Source organism: Budorcas taxicolor, chromosome 5, assembly GCF_023091745.1.
Source record: "Budorcas taxicolor isolate Tak-1 chromosome 5, Takin1.1, whole genome shotgun sequence".
Taxonomy (NCBI): domain Eukaryota; kingdom Metazoa; phylum Chordata; class Mammalia; order Artiodactyla; family Bovidae; genus Budorcas; species Budorcas taxicolor.
The window spans coordinates 114,768,040-114,774,039 of NC_068914.1; positions in this window are offsets into that span (position 1 = coordinate 114,768,040).

The window sequence follows — 6,000 nt, forward strand, 5'->3', positions numbered from 1 at the left end:
CTGCCAGCAGGTGCTGCGAAGGCAGGAGTTACCAATGGCAGGTCTGCGGTCACCAGGGCCTTGATTTCCGTAACTCTTACACCCACAAGCACCTGTACCATCCCTGCACCAGGAACTCAGCCTCCCTGGGATGCTCAGTGCTTCTGCCTCCATCCGCACGAACAGTGTCTCGCCTCAGTGAAGCCCACTGCCGGAACCTGAGACATGGGACTGTGTCCTCGGTCCAGGGGGGGCTGGGAATCTCAGTTCTTACTGCTGCTTTAGGGAGACAGGACCTGCACCGTGCATCTCTACAAATAGAGAGAGATGCTGGGCAGCCATGAAATGGCACATGTCCCCTGCACTTAATGAAAGCCTCAGAGAAACTGCAGCCTCATCAGAAGGAAATGATCAGACAGCGTCAGAGCAGCCAAAGAAATGGGGCTGCTTCTCTCCACAGACGAGAAGACTTGGGTGACCATCATGGTTATCTTCCGAGGGAGAGATTTCATACATGAGAGGAATTAGCCCCATTCAGTACGGCCACAGGGATTAGAGTTGTTCCAGTGACAGACTCTTCAAGCATTTCACCTAAGCACAAAAAAGAAATTTTAAAAGTCAGAACAAAGCCTTCTCAAGAGAAATGACTTCTCTCATGAGGCAGTGAATTCCCCATCACCAGAAGCATTCAAGAAAATCCTGGTCCACCACTTGCTAGAGATTCAAGCAGTAAACAGGAGTGGGGTAGAATTTAAAGGTTTCTTACAAGTCAGGGGTTTTGTCCTAATTAGTTCTTTCCTTCTGATAATAATCATCAATTTGGCCTTAGAAAAGAAATCAATGTTCATAGATCTTACATAGAATTTGATCTCCCGGCCTTTGCTTTTTGCCAGGGCTTCGTTTTATTAAAATCTGCCACCTTATTTATCCTCATACAGTTGGTGAACTGGCAGATCTATTCATTAGTCTTACTTATCGAACACAGAAGGAAGAGAAATGTTCTACCAAACCTCACCCGCTGGAAAGAGAGAAAGGCGCTAGAAGCAGTTCAGTCGCTGAAAAATGGGACTTCTTTTTATAAAGGGAAAAGAATAGATTTCAATAAAGCAATCAAGTTAGGGAGGGCCATTTTTTAAAGTAGAAAGATATCCAGGTGTGTGAAATCATGTGCGTTAACGCCACAACTCTTATGCATTTTTAAAGGCAGACTCAGAGAAAAACCATGAGTGGTGCATTAGTTCGGCCATGAGTCTTGGTGAGTGAGTTCCCCTGCCAGCCTCAGTCTTCTCACCTACAGAGTGGGAACATCAGGGGAATTCCCTGGTAGTCTGGTGGTTAGGACTCAATGCTTTCACTGCTGTGCGCCTAGGTTCAGTCTCTGGTTGGGGAGCTAAGATCCTGCAAGCTGCATGGCATGGCCAAAAAAAATTAAAATTAAGAAAAGGAAGAATGGGACTGTCACTGCATTGATGAAGCCAGAGGTGGAGAGGCACTTTTGCAGCAGGGTGGGGAGTGGGGAAGAAGCTTCTGTCAAAATGCAGAATGCAGTGTTCACCAAGGGCTGGGCAAGCAGGGAGAACAGGAGGTAAACTGGGGTTTGTCTACCCTGGCGCTGGCTGCCTCCGGTCTCATCACCCTCTGATCAGTTCAATCCAGCTCCCGTGCAGGCTCGGGTCCCCACAGGCCAGCAGTGGCTCTGTCCGTCATCCATCCCTGGGCAGCCTGACAGCTCCCCCCTTACTACACTGTTGAGTTTGAGGAGTCACCCACCAGATTCCAGTTGGACACCCTCTTGACAGCCTCACTCCCCGGAGCCCCCGGAGACTCCTGCTCTGAGCTCTCAGGTAAGGAACCTTACTCTGTGAGTGTCAGTCGCTGTCACAGTTCATCCCAGTGGAGGTGGAAGTGGTACCCAAGTTTGGCACCTCTGCTTACTGCATCAGAGACGCTTCTATGTGACCGAAATATCATTTTCAGTGCATGGGAGAGTGGCCTTTTCCCATTCCTTTATATTTCATGTTCTTCTCTTATATCTTTGCTGAAATTGGCATGACAGGATGGTGTTGGTTTTAGAGAATAGTTTCTTGACAGGTAAACCACCACCACAGCAAATCATTTACATTCCTACCATGGAAAGACGTTCTGCATGTATATAAACATGAAAACAGGTAAAATCCAGCATTGCTCTGACTTGGACATTATAGTAAGATCAAACCCTTATTCAGCTTTCATCATGTGGCAGATACTATACCAAGCACTTTATACGCACTATCTCAGTCTGCCGGGGTCCAGCCCTGGTGGATCCAGGGTGATTCGAAGGTGGGGATGGAATCGGTGTCCTTGGAAATAACTTATTTAATTACAGATAGAGAGGGATTAGAAAATTAGCAGAGAAAAAGAGGCTGAGTAACTTGGTTTACATGGGATATCAATAAAATTCTAAGACAAGGAATTTGCACCATCTACATTGGGCCACCAGCGCCACTTGAATATCAGAAGGTGCCCCTCCTTGGCTCCTTCTCACATGGGCTTGAAAGCCAGGACAAGTAAGTAGACATGGCGAGCACCCACGCTCCAGATGGGAATTCAGCCAGAAAAACGGGGAGCAAGAAAGAACGACATGGGGGAATCAGTCTTTCTGGAAACTGATCCCATTTCTTTATTTTTGGGTTTGCTTATATACCTTTTGTTACACATAGGGATGAATACAGAGTCACGCAGGGGTCAGCAGTCCTGACCTTTATCAAAATCAGGTGCTTTAAAAAAAGATCTTAGGGGTTTTACATCATCTTCTGGCCATGAGGCCTGCTGACATTTTATGACCCTTTCTTTCTGATAACCAACAAACTTACTTTTTCCAAGGGTGTATTTTCTTAAACCAGGCACCACCCTCCAAATAAAGTTGCATTCCTATAGGGTGAGGGTGTAGTGAGTTACGATCAAGAAAGGAATTTATTTAACCCAAGGTTAACATGATTAATCTTAAAGGTTAATACTTATTTCTCCTATATGTTAGTTATATTCATTATAAGGGCAGGGAATATGGAGATTTAGCAGCAAACATCAGCCCAACAAATGAAAATCCTTTCACCAATGTTCCCCTTAAGATCTATTTAGTCTTAAGATAGTGATAAAGTTACATTTTTACATAGCAAAGACACAGTGATTTATAACAAATTACAGTGATCTATTATAAAAGAGAAAATTCATTAACTCAAAAAGTCTAGTATTGCTAACATCAAAAACTACTGTATTTCCTTTTCTATATTCCAAATACATTGATTAATATATTCCCTAAGGTACCTAAGGATATGGAGGCCTGGCAGCAATCATTGACTCAACAATGAGAAAAGCCCTATGCTAATTAAGACTCTCAAAATACTCCAAAACTCTGTGCTGTTTATGGTTGAGAGGTAGTAAACAATCATGTTCCTAGTGGCAGGAGTATGGATAATACTGTCACACAAGCTAGTTTGCCAGCAGAGAGGTTTGACCTGAGACACCCTTGTCACACCCAGGGCAGGGAATTAGCAGCAATTATTGGCACAACAAATGAAAAACCATTCACCAATATAATTCCTAACCAACCCACTATACTAATAATTTCTAACTTCCGGAAGAACCTGTACAGGGGGGCTAGATAACCTTCAGAGGAGTTAGTAAGTTGAAACACTCTTGTCATGCCCAGGAATTTTTATTGACTTGGAGCTGCACGTTTACTCCTTCTCCGAGAGAACCGGTGGGGACAGCCCCCCATAAAGTCAGAGGTGTAGGCGAGAGCATGAAACAGTAAAGTAGATAGACTCTGGTCTGGGGGGTAGATGTTCGGGAACAGGGGTTTTCCTGAGGCTTGATCACACCTTTGTGTATGCCAAGCCTCCTTCCTCATGACCTTTGCCATGGGCGGAGTTCCTCACGCTGGCCCCCGGCATCAGTCCTCACCATGAACCCTACCTGATAAGGATCTGGGTTTCCATCTTACACATGGGAAAACTGAGGCGCAGAGAGCAAAGCTGAAAGGCAAGTGCAGGGAACTCCTTGGTGGTCCAGTGTCTGGGGTGTCGCACTCCCAATGCAGGGGCTTAGGTTTGATCCCTGATTAGGGAACTAGATCCTATATGCCACAGCTAAAACCCAGTGCAGCCAAATAAATAAACAAACATTCTAAAAATGCATAAATAAAAGGTAAGTGCAGAGCTGGGCTGTGGACCAGGGCTGATCTGACTTCTAAGTGAGCCCACACCTCTTCATTTATTGCCTCCTGTAAACAGAGGTGGGGAAAACATGATGCTTCTCTCCTCCCCAGTGCTCTAAAAATGACCATTTAGATAACTATTCAGAAGAGGAAGCAAAGGCCTTATGGGCTAAGACAGAGGTTAATCATGTATATCTATAATGAGCTATTAGTCCAAGGTCAGCTGCTTCGGGATGTAGTTTTGTTGTGAGTTTTGTTTGGTGGAGAAAGGAGTGTTGAGTGCTGTCAGGGTTTTGGTCAGATCAGCCAATATTTCATGGGTATTGATTTCACTGGGGATGGAGAGGAGTATGATGGGTCCCTCAAGGTGCTCCCTGACACACAGGTACAGCCTGGGCACCAGGTTACTGCCTGGCTGATTCCATGCAAAGTGAGGTGGTGAGAGGTGGGCAGACAGCCTCCAGGGACCCACTACCCCAGGATCAACCCCATGCCTCTTTGGCAGATGGGTCACCAGCTGTGATCATGCTTTGCTGGGCAGTGGGTCAAACAGGAGACGTGATTGGCCCATTTATGCCTCTGAGCCCGCCCCTTTCCCAATTTAGAAACAGGACTTGGGTCCCAATGACCTAACTCTCCAGCCTTGTGGATAAATAGAAAAAGCATCAGAGGGAAAGTTTCCTGAAGGCTGACTTCACCCCCAAAGAGTTACTCAGTGATGGACATCACTTCCCTGGGACACAGCTACGAAGCATCTCCTGGCTTCCAAGACTCTGTTACCACAGGACGTGGGGAGCAGAATGTGGTTGTGTTAACACAGAATTGGATTTATTCCTCTTTCCCTGCACAGGGAACAATCTAAATTTGGGAGTTTGGGGTTTGAGTCTCTTGTTAAAGCTGAGAAAGGCTTCAAAGACTCAACTGCTTCTTAATGGTTTTTCGGTTGTTTCGGATTTTTTTTTTTAATATTTATTTAGCTGTGCTGGGTGGGTCTTAGTTGCAGCACTTGAGATCTTCAACCCTCATTGTAGTGTATGGATCTAGTTCCCAGACCAGGGATTGAACCCAGGCCTCCTGAACTGGGAGCTTGGAGTTTTAGCCACTCGACCACCAGGGAAGTCCCTAGAGCTTTCTAAACAAGGAAAGGCTCACAGAGCCTGAGGCTGAAGGCCTCCTTTATTCCCTCCACGGCCCAGTGCTGCACAGCAACCAGACTCCTTATCTGACTTCCACCTGGAGGACAAGAGACTTGTTTACTTCCAATTGCTAAGACCGCCTTGACCATGAATTTTGCTTTTAGCTGCAACCTTTCAGAAGCACCTCAAGAATAAACAACCAGAAGCTCCTCACACTTCCACAGGCACCCGAGGTTTTTCATGGCTGTTCTTTGTTTTGTTTTTGTAATAGGCCAGCTGGAACCAAGGAGAAGGAAATGGTGACCCACTCCAGTATTCTTGCCTAGAGAGTCCTGTGGACAGAGGAGCCTGGTGGGCTGCTGTCCATTGGGTCACACAGAGTCAGACACAACTGAAGCGACTTTGCACGCATGCATGCATTGGAGAAGGAAATGGCAACCCACTCCAGTGTTCTTGCCTGGAGAATCCCAGGGACAGAGGAGCCTGATGGGCTGCCATCTATGGGGTCGCACAGAGTTGGACACGACTGAAGCGACTTAGCAGCAGCAGCAGCAGCTGGAACTGAAACATCATTCTGTTTGTCCCATTTCCTACTGTACACACAGTATCTTCATCTTCAAAACATCTGTGTTTGGGGGAACAGGAGCAGACTGAGAAAGCCCAGCATGTGCTTTTTTTTAAGTGAAATAG